At 46.8% G+C, this 13,894-nt stretch overlaps 1 protein-coding gene across 1 annotated transcript in view; it reads right to left on the reverse strand.

The window, feature by feature from the left end:
• The window catches only part of Epb41 (erythrocyte membrane protein band 4.1), a 171,802-nt gene extending 159,889 nt beyond the window's left edge, over positions 1-11,913 (reverse strand). Inside the window, exon 1 of the mRNA XM_058570976.1 lies at positions 11,739-11,913. The gene's annotated coding sequence lies outside the window, so the exon portion shown is untranslated. The remainder of the gene's footprint in view (positions 1-11,738) is intronic.
• Between the last annotated feature and the right edge of the window lie 1,981 nt (positions 11,914-13,894).

The following is a 13,894-nucleotide window of genomic DNA, read 5'->3' on the forward strand; positions in this document are numbered from 1 at the left end:
CTCTAACAGGATGGAAATTACTGTTCATAGAGTGGAATGCCTTTCTGGGGATAGTTTTATTAGGAGTACCTGAGTTATAGAAATTTTAGAAAATATAGTTAAGTAAGAATACAGTTAAGGAGAGCTAGGTGCAGTGGCACATGCCTGTAATCCCAGCAACTTGGGAGGCTGAAGCAGGAGGATCACAAGTTCAAGGCCAGCCTCAGCAATCTATCGAGGCCTTAAGCAATTTAGTGAGACCTGTCTCAAAATAAAAAAATAAAAAGGTCCGGGAATATAATTATGTAGCTCAGTGGTGAAGTGTCCCTGTAATCCCCCTCCCCCCCCACAAAAAAAAGAATATATTTAAAGAAAAATGCAAATCATCATAAAGCCACCAATTAGAAGTAACTATAATCAGTATTTTGATGACAGACTTTCTTTTCTAAATCAAATGAAATGAAATTGCTGATTTTCTAGTTAATAATAGTCCAATATCAGCAATTTCATATCTAACCTAATGTTTTATTTTTTTTTAATTCAGACCACATTGTTTGGAACTGACTTCTTTCTCTTGATATATTGTGAACATTTATATCATCATTTTTAAGAATGCTATCGAGTGGGTGTTCCATAATTTAGTTGATCCTTATTGTTGGACAGTTAGGTTGTTTCCCATTTTTATCTCTTATAAATGATACTCAACAAACATCTTTTACCTGAATCATACCCATGATTTTTTTTATAATGCATTGAATGTGCCATGTTTTGTTTTATTTATTTACTTACTTACTTACTTACTTATTTGGTACCAGAGATTGAACCCAGAGGCATTCAACTTCTGAGCTACATCCCCAGTCCTTTTTTATATTTTATTTAGACACAAATATAGATAAAATATATATTTTATATTTTATTAATTTTTATATTTTTTTAGTTGCTAACAATCCATTAAGCCTTGAGATTTAGAGACAAGGTCTCGCTGAGTTGCTTAGGGCCTTGATAAATTGCCAAAGCCAACTTTGAACACTTTTTTTTTTTTTTTTAGGTGTAGATGGACACAACACAATGCCTTTATTTTTATGTGGTGCTGAAGATTCCGGGTCCCGCCCTAGACAAGCGTTCTACCGCTGAGCCACAATCCCAGCCCAACTTTGAACTCTTGATCCTCCTGCCTCAGCCTCCAGAGCTCCTGGGATTACACCATGCACCACCATACAAGGCTATTTTTTTTTTTTAATTAAAGTGCACAATGATGCCTGTTTTGGTCAGTTTTGAGATAAAAGCAGAAGAAACTATCGAATGCAATACATTTTGTATAATACCTTTTCTTACATATTTGAAAACACACAGCATGTTTTGACTTATTTGATAGAATGCTCTCCTTTTTTTTGAAGGGATAGACAAAGGTTTATTAAGAAAGTAGATACATAGTCAAGGGAGAATGCAGGCTATCTCAAGAGCAAGAAGCCAGAATGCACTTTTCTTACAAATATTCTCTTAAAGAGTTTTCTGTGTACAATAAAAGAAAAAAAAATCTAAATAGGATTAAAATCTGTACATTGGGGTTGCTAAGGAAACATACCAAGAAATAAGAGGCAGAGGGGAAAGGAAGTTGACTTTGTAAAAGAGGACCTGGTGGACAGTTGCCAATAATTCTTTAGGCCCTGAGATTCACCTAATGTTAAAATTGGTGAGTCCCTTAGAGATCATCAAGCCCAAGCTGCTTGGAAATTAGATCCAGAAACTGAAAGACACTTGCCCAGGGACGCACAGCACAGTCTAGTGTTCATAACTTCTTTCCAAGTACAACTACATTTACTTTTTAAAGCTGGAAGCCAAGCTAAATTCTACAATCTTAAAACCTAGAACTATCTGAGCTGGAAGAGACCTTAGAGATAATTTATTAATAAAAATAGTAACAACTGGGACTGAGAAGCAGCTCAGTGGCTGGGATGTAGCTCAGTGGTAGAGAGCACTTTCCTAGCATGCACAAGGTCCTGGGCTTGATCCCCCAGGACTACAAAATAAAAAGGAAAATCTAAAAATAGTTAACACTACATTTATGAGATATTTCCTATGCACTAGGCACATATTAAGTTTTTATTTACATTTTTGCATTTAGCCTCATAGCAACCTCCTTTTTTTTTTTTTTTTAGTACCAGGGATTGAACCCAGGGATGCTTAACCACTGAACCATATCTCCAGCACTTTTTTTTTTGATGGTGCTGGGGATTGAACCCAGGGCCTTGTGCATGCAAGGCAAGCACTCTACCAACTGAGCTATGTCCCCAGCCCTCTCCAGCATTTTTTATTTTGAGACAGGGTCTCACTAAGTTGCTCAGGGCTCACCAAGTTGTTGAGGCTGGCCTTGAACTTGTGATCCTCCAGCCTCAGCCTCCTGAGCCTCTGGGATTACAGGTGTGTGCCACATACCTGGCTTAACCTCAATTACTCTTGAAGAAGTTATACAACTTAAAATGTGGGGTGAGTTCCCCAATATCACTGTCTGATGCCACCATCCTCTAGTCCATACTGCTTTCATATCACACTAAGGAACACAGTTTAGAAATGATATGAATGGGAAATACCAACATCTATCCAACAACCCCAGGGAAAGGCTGTTGTGGCTGCTTCTGATGGTAACCCTGGGGTATCCAAGGAGGGACCCAAGGACCCATCCCAAACCCCTTCTCTCACCAGCTGGAGAAAGCCCAGTAAAGCCTCCTGCTCACTCAAGCTTAACCCACTAACTCTCTCTCCCTAGGACTCAAGTCCTATAAGTTTTCCCAAGAAACAAGAGAGAGGCCTGGTGCCACCTGCTAAGTGAGGCCCTTCTAAAACAGGTAAAGGCAGCCTGGCCCAACCCTCACCTGATAAGAGTCAGGTCAGAGGAGGAGACATAGGGAAGTAGGGAGTGGGTTAGGTATACAGACATGGCCAGGTTTAATTTGCCCCAAGATCCTCCCAAACAGCTATGGCAAGACAGTTCCTGAGCCTCCCAGCTAATATTCAGCTGACCTCAATTTCCAAGTACATTTTAGTGAGGAAGAAAGAAATGAAAAGAAATACTACAAATAAGTTGCAACCTTCACTCTGGACCATAAATTTATTGGTGACTCTGGGCAAGTCACTTATCCTCCTTCAACTCAGGCTGCCATAATACACAGCTGAGGGCGTAGCTGATGGTAGAACTCTTGCCTAGCATGCTAAGGGCTTGGGTTTGATCCCTAGCAACAACAACAACAACAGCAAAAATCATAATCTGTGTGCCTTAAACAACAGGATTTATTTTCTCACGGTTCAGGGACTGGAAGTCCAAGATGCCAGCATGTTCAGGTTCTGGTGAGGACTCACTTCAGAGCTTGGAGAAAGCCATGTTCTTACTGCTGTGTCCTCACATGGCAAAAAGAAAATGAGCTCTCAGGTGTCTCTTCTTCTAAGGGCACTAATTCATCACAAGGGCCCCACCATCAAATTCTCTTCTAGCCCTGATTACCACCCAAAGGCTCCATCTCCAAATGCCATCACATCAGGGGTTGGCTTCAACATATGAATTTGGTGGGGGAGGGTGGGGTGGGGGGGTGGCACAAATATTCAGTCCATAATACCCACTCTGACTTCCCATTTCCTCACATCAAACGGAGATGGTTGTGCCTACCCAGGCCATCCCACAGGTTGACCAGAAGGATCAAAGTATGTCAGATGTCTAAAAAGGTTCTGCAGATTATAAAGCCCCTGTCCCAAGTGTGGTATATGCAATATGTCATAAGTCTCCCCACCATCCCCCAGAGGAAGATCTGGCTATCATTCCCATTTTACAGATGAGGAAGTAGAATCTCAGAAGAATGAAATGTGCCCAAGATCACCCAGCTAATAAGTGTTCAATTTAGGATTCAAATCCACATCTGCCTAGCCCTATTGCTACTGGTCTTTTTACAGCTTACAGATTGCCTTCATTTCCATGATGATCACTATAATAATACCAGCAAAGATGTGCAAGGCACTGGCTGTGTGCCTAGGTACTTCACCCACATTCTCTAATGAAATCTCACAATGACACTACAGAGTAGGTATTGATATTTTAAGCCCATTTTCTAGCTTTGAGAACTGGAATCAGAGAAGTAAAGTCATCTACCCAAGGTCACACTGCTAGGAAGGAGTACAGCTGGGAAGCCAGGTATGTCTAACTCCAGAACTCAATCCCTTGCCCACGCTGTTTTCCTGTCTCTCCCCATGGGCCAAGCAGGCGTCCTTATCTCTATTTGACAGATGATAGGGCTGAGGCCCAGCAAGAGGGACTGATGCACATAAGTCATCAAAGCACCAAAGCAGGGACTAAACCAGGTTCCCAGTCTTAAACCCAGTGTTTTTTCCTCCACTTATAATATCTAAACCCTAAGCATCAGAAAACATCCCTGTCAGATGGACATTTAGAAACCCTAAGCCTAGCTCCCCTGAGAGTAGGCTATACCCCACTAGACCAGGCCAGGCAAAGAGGGCAGAAAGTATAGGAAGAAATTTGGCAGGACATTGTCCTGGGAAGACAGCAGGTAGGGACAGCAGGGCCCCGAGCTCTGAGCATCACAGTCTTGGTCTTAAGCGCTCAGAGCTGGGAAGTGGGGAGTGCCAGAGGAAGCCGCTCTAGGCCTGCCCACCCCCACCTGCTAGCGCAGCTCTCTGCTGTGATTTCTGCTGAAAAACAAAAAACTCAATAATCTGGGCCTAACTGCTAATTAACAATAATGACATAATCACCATTGTGGGCCCAACAGCCAAACAGCCCCAACTAGAAATTCTGCATAGCTCAGGCTCAGGAACAAAAGATTTGGGCACTCCAACTGAAACTGATGCCCTGGCAGAAAACAGCAGAAGCAAAAGGGCCTCAGAGTTGACCCAGCACTGTATTATCTGGCCACTGGAAGAGATGATGACCACTCACTTTCTCCTTACAATTCATACACTCTCATACAATCATTTACTGAGAATCTACTAGGCACTCAGCACGACACTAAACCCAGAGAGGGAAAGAGCCTTCGTTTATTCACTAATTCACTTACAAATTTATTAAACACCTACTATTTGCCATACACACTATTCTAGGTACAATGGGCATAACCCTGAATAAGACAGATGAAAATCACCACCACCACCATCACTGATCTTACATTCTAATGGGAGGGAGGGAGGATGGTAAACAAATAGTTGATAGAATATAGTATATCAAAGAGTAATAAGTGCTATGGAGGAAAATAAGCCAGAAGAGCAGTTAGGGAGTGCCAGGGTTTGGAGAAGAAAGGGTGTTACAATTTTCAATAGGATGGTCCAAAAGGGCCTCACTAAGAAGGTAACATTTGAACAACAAAATTAAGGGGATGAGACAAGCCAAGAAAGTTCTTGTAGAAATTAGAGTGTTCTAGGCCAAAGCCCCAGCAAGTGCAAAGGCCCCGGGGGGTAAGTTTGCTATGTATTTAAATGTCTTGCCTGAGATCATACCTCTAGTTATTAAAAGAGCTGGGGGAGGGGAGGTAGAGAATCAGCCACAGATTAATCGCCCACTGTGTACTGAGACTCCCTTAAGGATAGGACAATTCTGAAGGTTTTGTTTTGCTCACTGTTCTCACATTTTCACATGAGCGAGTGAGACACAGAGAAGTAAATGACCACATCACACAACTAGAATGGGCAGGTCTGTCTGACTCCAGCTTTCGGCCACCTCCCTGCTCCTTTTGTCTCTGCCCTGTCTATGGAAATTCTAAATATTAATCGGGTGAATGAGTGAACAAATGCAATCAAGTGGATGTGGCCTCAGTGAACTGTCTCCTGCAGTTCCAATGTGTCAGCTATGGGCTGAGCACTTAACATCTAATTTAGCCCTTAAATAATCCCATGAGAAGGTGCTAATACTTTTCCCATTTTATAAGTGAGGAAATGGAAGCTTGCTAAAGTAGACCCCTGCTGGAGGTCCTATAGCTGGAGAAGCTGGGAAATCTGAGACCTGACGGTTCCCAAGTCCCTTTTCTTTTTGGCACTGGGGATTGAACTCAGGGGCACTCACCCACTGAGCCACATCCCCAGCCCTGTTTTATATTTTTTTTAGAGACAGGGTCTCACTGGGTTGCTCAGTGCCTCACTTTTGCTGAGGCTGGCTTTGAACTCAAGATCCTCTGCCTCAGCCTCCTGAGCCACCAGGATTACAGGTGTGTACCACCGTGCCCAGCCCAGGTCCCTATTTTTAATCCTAAAGTATCAGTAGAAACCTCTGACATCCATCCTCCCCCTCCTTTTATAAACCAGAAAACAGAGCTCTGGGAGGCAGGGACTTGTCTAAGGTCTCCCAGAGGAGGCGCTGGCAGGGTCAGTGTGCCCTTCCACTCTCCTGCATTTTGGGCTCTGAGCCAGGGTTTCTCTTTTAGGCCTATTTCCTGGCCTCTGCAGAAATCTTCGTGTTGTCCTAGTCCTGGCGGGCAGTTCCAAGGAGCTCCCTGTCCACCTCTGCCCCTCAGCCCAGGCCTGGGTGGTGCAGGAACCTTCCTCCTCTCCTCTCCAAATGCTTACGGTTGCATCAATCAGAGGAGGCCTTTCAGAAGGGAAGCTGTCTTGGGTGAGGACAGTGTCCCAGCCAACTGATAAAAGGGAAAAATGCTGAGCCTCTGTCTTTCAAACTGGTTCATCAGGTGTCATTTGTTGAATAAAAAACCATATCAAACACTTTGAGGTCCTAGACTGGAAAAGAATAGGGCAGAAGTTTCTTAAGCAGCAGCAGTTAGAGTAGCAATGACAGTGAGGACTCACCAGCCGCTCTTCCTATGGGACTGCTGACCCTCACAGCAAAGTCAGCCCAGTTCCCCAGCCAAGGAAACCAACTCAGGTTAAGTGACAGCCAACATCTCCATACCACCCCATCCATGGGACAGAGCAAAAAGGGTCCAAAGAACTAGATTCTAACCGAATGACCTCCACCATCAGTCACCCATTCTGATTTGAGTTTCCTGCATCTGTGGGAAAGAGACTTGGTAGCCAGTATCTGTCATAGGCTCCAGGAAGTTCAGGGACCCTGTTCTGCCCTGACCACGGGACCTCCAAACATCTGGGATATCCACACTTACTCTTCTCCCAAGCACCAGGAAAAAGAGCCTCGTTATCAACTTCCAGGGGAAGAAAAAAATAAAGTTACATATTTTACAAATATTTGTCCCTGTTTTGGGGCTGTTGTTGGCTTTGGCCTCCAGTTGGGGAGGGTCCTCTAGGTTAGGCGATTGGGAGGCTTCCCTGGCCTCAGGATTGAGGCCAAGGAGGCCAAGGGGCAGGAGGGGAGCCAGCTTGGCTGTGGGCCAGGACCCCTCTGGAGACTTGGGCTTGTTTCTTAATCTTTTCCTTCCTTTGTTGACCAAATCAGGCTGCCAGGAGAGGCAGGGGAAGCAGTGGGAGGGGCCGAGGAGATGGAGGAATCCCAACACTGATGATTTCATTAGACTCCTATTTATGGGAGCACAGTATACGTACACACTGGGCCAGGAGATTTACAAGGATTACCTGAGAGAAGCCTCTGCCCTTCCACATGAGGAAGGCCTGCTGTCCCCATTTTACTGAGGGGGAAACTGAGGTGAAGAGAGGGTGAGCGAGTGACTAAAGATCGCAGGACTTGCCAGTGGCAGGGCTGGCAGGGAACCCAGGTTGCTGACTCCTGGGAGTGGGAGCCACTGGGTCTGACTGCAGTAGGGGTGAGAAGGAGAAGAGTGGGGAGATGGGGAAGGAGCAGGGCAGGAAGGGCCCTGGGGGTCTCCAGCAGCAGAGCAGGCAGCTGTGGAGATTCAGGAAGGAGAGGGGAGCCAATGGCCAAAGCCCTAGATGGAGCAGCCCGCTTCCTTGGTCAGCCTCGCCCCCCACCACTGCCTGCCTCTTCCTATCTACCAGCCACGGCTTCTCCACCTGAGCATGCTGCTCCATACCATTCTCGCCTAGAGAGCTATGTGCATCCTTCAAGTGCCAGCTTAGCGCTCTTCCCCAGCCCCCCATGACTACAGAGTCAACCACCGGCTCCCCTGGGCTCACTGCACACCTGAGGAGCAGGAATCCTGTCTGAGTCACCTTTGTGTCCCGGAACCTAGCCCCAGCCAGTGCGCACCAATGTTTACTGTCTTGTTGTGCATTATCACTGAATCTTTGAGTCAGGCAAAACAGGTTTTCTTATCCTCACTCACAAGACAAGGAAAAGGAGGGGGAGAGGGAGGGAGGGACTTCTGAGGGGACGCAGACATTCACTGACACAGCTGATAGGCCCCGAACCCAGGGCTTCTCACAGACACTGAGGGCCCCCAACCCAAAGTGTTCTCATCCCTGCCAGACCCACCAGGGTCACCACAGGGAGCCCCCAAGATAGGAGTGGGAGCCCTGGATCCAGTGTCCAGCTCAGACATAGCTGCTCCTGGGGCCATTGAAGGTGACAAGGAGAAAATGAGTGGCTCTTTCCCCTCAACCCAGCTCTGGCTCCTCCTCCAGATGCTTCCCTCACCCAAGATTCCAGGGGTCATTTACCCCTAGGATCCCATCCTCACCTTGATGCTCTCCTGCCTGCTGGCTGTTGTCCACTCTCACATCACCCTGGCTCGGCTCCCAAACAGGCCTCGCACCTTCCCACAACTCCATTGCTCCACAGCATAGCCACAGGGATTCCTCACCTGGACAGCAGCCCTGTCTCTGCCCTGCCCTGCTTAATATCTAATGCCGACCCACCATGGCCCACGGGTCAAGTTCCCTTAACTCTCCTGAGCCGCTCTCTCCAGCTGCGTTCCCCCAAGTGCAGGCTCCGGCTCTGGACCTTAGCATACACAATTCCTTCCACTACGAATGTCTTTTCTCCTGGTCTCAGCCTAAGAAAACCTATTCTCACTTTAGTGCATTAATCAAAGGTAGAGTCGGTTCCTGTCCTTCTTTCCAACTAGACTCTCAGCTCCCCAGGGGGAAGGAAGGAAAAGGATACACAGAATCATCTCCAGACCCTATGCCCACACAAGACTTGGCACAAAGTAGGCATGAGTAAAAGCAGATGAATTTCCTCAGGAGTCTAAGGCAGAAAGATCACAAATTAGATGCCAGCCTAAGCAACTTAGCAAGACGCTGCCTCAAAATAAAAAGTATAAAAGAGCTGGGAATGTGACTCAATAGTAGAACACTCCCGGGTTCAATCCCTATTTAAAAAAAAAAAAAAATACCTTTCAGAACCTGTGAACCTGTCAGGTGTCAGACCAGATTGCTATGGGGATTGAACTTGGGGACCCTTTACCACTGAGCCACAACCCCAGCCCTTTTTGTTTTGTTTGTTTTGATTAAAGATATCACTAAGTTGCTTACAGCCTTACTAAATTGCTAAGGCTGGCCTTGAACTTGTAATGCTCCTATCTCAGCCTCCAGAACCTCTGGGATTATAGGCATGCCCCATAGTACCCAGCTCCAAGAGGAATATCATGTTGTTGTTGTTTGGTATCAGGGATTGAACTAAGGGCACTCAACCACTGAGCCACATCCCCAGCCCTATTTTGAATTTTATTTAGAGACAGGGTCTGACTGAGTTGCTCAGCGCCTGCCATTGCTGAGGCTGGCTTTGAACTTGAGATCCTCCTATTTCAGACTCCCAAGCTGCTGGTTTTACAGGCATGCACCACTGTGCCTGGCACTAAGAAGAACATCTTTATAATCCCAGAATAATGCTCATTAGTACCATTGATTAGGTACTCACCATGGGCCTCATTATTTAATCCTAACAAGAACCCTGGGATGGAGGAAGGTTCTTTTATTATCCTTGATTTATAGGTAAGAAAACTGAGGCCCTTAGAGTCTACATATCTATCTTAGGTCCCACAATGAGGATTCAAAGCCAGGTCTTGGGGCCGGGGCTATAGCTCAGTGGCTAAGCACTTTCCTAGCATGCACTAGGTCTTGGGTTTGATCACTAGAACTGTGAACAAAAAGAAAGTAAGACCAATTTATATGACTTTCAGCCACTCTCCTGTCCAGCATTCTCCTGCTTTTCTATTATCTCCCTTCTTCAAAACTCTTAAAGCACCAGGGCTGGGGAGGGGATCAGTGTGGTGTGAGTGCACATGTGTGAATTTCTTCACCCAACAAACATTGCAACAGCTCCCAGGGCCTTGCACTGGACAATGGAGATGGACAGAGAGGACTTAGAGGTACTCCTGTCTCCTTGGGGGAGATAACAGAGGTTCACACTAAGAATTTGGGCCTTGAGGTCAACAGGCTTGTGTTTGAGTCCCTCACCACCACCAATAACCGTGACTCTGAGTAACTCACATGACTTACCTAGTGCCAGTTTCTTCACTCATAAAGTGAGGATGAAAATGCCTAGCTCAGAAGGCCACCAGGAAGAAGATGTGAGGTAGTGCATCTAAAGTAGCATGTGACAACTAGCCCAGCATATAGGAAACATCAACAGATGGCCTGTGTGTGATGACAGGAGCCTCTCAGGACCCCGAGGCCTAGGCAGACATAACTCTCCAGGGTCATCCCTGCATCCTCCTCAGCCAGAGCCAAATACTAATATGGGTAATAATGCCAACTGCCTCTGTTCTAAGTAAACAATCTCTAGGGGAAGTGGCCTTCACTAACCCTATTGGACAGGTGAGGCCACCTAGGCAGATCAGGTAGATGACTGAACCAAGTCACACAGCACAAAAGTGGCTGAGCTGGAACCTCCACTCAGCCACAGTCACACCAGGCACAGCACAGCCTATGTCACAGGGCCTGGTCAGCCCGCAAGACGTTCAAAATCTGACACCTGGATTCCAGGTGGGAACTTAAAATGGGAGAAAGGAGAAAAAAAAATGGACACTTCACTTAGTTTAATCCCCTCCCCAAATAAGCCTAAGGCTAGAGGAAACCATCAGTTATCAAGTGGGAGGGCTGGGGATGTGGCTCAGTAGTAGGGCACTTGCCCTGCATACACAAGACCCTGGGTTCCATCCCCAGCCTGGGGAGGAGTGGGCCCCTGTGCTGGGCACTTCTCATCGGCCCCTTCCTATACCCATGCGGTAAAAGTGCTGTGTATGAATGTCACAGATGTGGTCTCTAAGGCACAGAGAAGTTCACAGGCTCCCCCAAGGTCACTCAGTTAGGAAAGGGTCAGTACCAGGAAGGCAAAAATCCCTCCTCCCCACTCCCACCTTCCCCCAGGCTCTCCCAGCTGCCCAACTCTTCTCATGAGAGCTAAAGAATCTGCCATTCCTTCCCCAGGAGCTCCAGTTACCTAGGTCCCTCTCTCTACTGGCGGATGCCTATATGGTACTTGGTCCCACACTCAGTCCAGACGTTCACTGAGCCCCTATGATGTGTGGCATAAAATTAACCATCTAATGCAACACAAAGCACATTGACCAATGCATAGTAGATGCTCAACAAATATCTTTGTTCATTCAAAAGCATTCCTCATGGAGCTGGTAGGTATTAATATGCTCATTTTTTAGACATAAAATTGAGAAGCAAAGAGCTACCATTGGTAAGTGGCAGTATAAAGATTCTATTGCAGGCCAGTCAAACCCCAAAGACCTTTAAATGTATCATATGATCCCAAAGTCACTATCCAGGAAGTCAGACAACAGGAAAAATCTCAGCCCTGTTTGTGGTAGGATTCTAACTTCACAGAGTGCCTTCTCTGAACACTCCGCCCAACGCCCTGAGCTTCTTACACCTCTCAGGTGGTCTCGGAGCCACCAGACATGCATTAGAATGGAACCAGTACTCACCCAGACAGAAGCAGCCATTGGAGTCACGCAGCCAGTCAGAGCAGCCAGTCGGAGAGAGGACGAGGAGCCATCACCGCCACGGCACATGGAGGTAAAAGACAGCAGTGAGAAACACAGCACAAGCAACAGATGAGCTCTCTGGGGCCCCTCGTCAACTGGGGCCTGAATGGGGAGAGAACCCTGCCCGCCCTCTGCTGCTGGGGCTCTGCTGGGCTAGACAACCTCCAGTCAGCAATAATCTGATAATCCACCCTGAGCTCACCAGACCTCCCAGAGCCCAGCCCACCCACCAGAGGCTGCAGAATCCCTGTGGACACACATTCACTGAGCACCTGCTGTATGCCAACAGAAGGACTCATTTTGGAGAAGACAGACACCATCCCTGCCCTTAAGGCCTACAATGCAGGGACCGGGCAATCCCATAAATAGTTACCAAATTACAACTATGGTGAGCGCCTCAAGGAGACTTAAGAACCTGGGATCAAATCCTGGCTTTATCATTTATGGCTCTACCATTTGTGACCTTGGGCTTATTTGTTAACTTCTCCACATCTCATTTACTCATCTGTAAAATGGAGATGGATTATTATTTGCCTCACAGCGCTGGTGTGACAATTGCATGAATTCACATATTAAAAAACCTTGTGAACAATGCTTGGCACACAGGAAGCTGTTCCTAAGTGTCATCACTGCAGGGGGCTGTAGGCATGGGCGAGGCCACCACCTGCATCACAAGGTTGCTCCAAGGACCAAATGAGACAATGAGAGGTGAAACCTGAGCACAAGGTCACTGCTCAGTGAAGACGATGGGACGTTCTCTAGCATACCCCCTCAGGAAAGCATCTCAGCAGAGGGGCTTTGGAGATGTCCCCTGCTACACACATACACCCAAAATTACCATTTTGTACTAAAAAATAACTAGAAACCACACTCTTCCCCTGATTCTACAAATGCCCCATTTTTGACCTTCATAGTAACCCAAGGTGCGACAAAGGTGCAGTTATTGCTATTCCCATTTTACAGGTGAGGACAGTGAGGCCAAGGGACTTCTCTCTGTGGGCCCTTGGGGGTATCATTTCCAAGCCCACATAAGTGGTCAAGCCAGGATCCCAGCTCACATCTGCCTGGAATTGTTCTTCGTATTCTCCCTTGATGTTTCCCTTGGGTATTTGCATAACTAGCCCCACAGAGGTTAGAATCCCTCTAACTTCAGTCCCTTCATCTGAAATAGCTGTCAAGCAGCCAGCTCAGAAGGATCCATGCTGTTCCTGACCCAAACTCTTCCTCCACAGACTCAGTCATCGCCACCCTGACCCTTCCTCCACCTCTTTACCTCAGCCACTAACCTGTGGATCAAAGAATATCTGTACTCACTTAAATCCAAGTTTTACAGATGGGGAAACTGAGGCCCAAAGTCAACCACATACCAAAGATGCCTTTCATAGCTCAGCTCTTGTACCTGAACAGTAGTTGGGTGGGGTTGGCACTCTGGGGAAAATTCCAGTGGACCCTGACCTGCAGGTTGTGCCCTCTACCCCTCTTCTCCTGTGCTGGGTCCAGGGGGCACCCAGTACAAGTGGCACAGCTTGTTCCCCGCTCCCCAGCCTGAACACCCCAGAGCTCAGAGCTCACTCCAGCAGGGGTCAGGCAGTTCCACAGGTAAGGGCTAAGCAATGTGAACACCTTGGTATCTGTGAGGTAGAGGCTCCCGTCCTAGTCAAGTCTGGGCTTTGGGGTTGGACCTAAGTTCAAATCCCAGTGTTTGACAGGTCAAGTCAACTCGCCTCCATGAACTCCTATGAAACAGGGATGATAGTTCTCCTCTCATGAAGTTGTAAGGATTAAATGAGTTGATGCTGTGTAGGAAAGTCTTAGAACAGAACACTGTGTACAGTAAGTGCTTAGAGGCTGCTTAAGAGGCAGCAGTCCTGATTATGATCAGAGAGCATAAGTCAAGAATAAGCTCTGTGGTTCATCACACTCAACCCGATCTTGCTCCATCCTACCCCCTCATGGGATAAGGGCATGTGGTAGACTAAGATCCAAACCAGGTCCTGAGGCTATAGGAATCTGTGCCAGAAGACTCATAGAAACTCCAGGCTCCTCTCTCCCCATTTCACAAGAAGGGAAACTGAGACCCAGGAAGAAAAGCGCCT

Source organism: Marmota monax, unplaced genomic scaffold, assembly GCF_021218885.2.
Source record: "Marmota monax isolate L192 unplaced genomic scaffold, Marmota_monax_Labrador192_F-V1.1 WCK01_AAM20220418_F8-fsc00008, whole genome shotgun sequence".
Classification (NCBI taxonomy): domain Eukaryota; kingdom Metazoa; phylum Chordata; class Mammalia; order Rodentia; family Sciuridae; genus Marmota; species Marmota monax.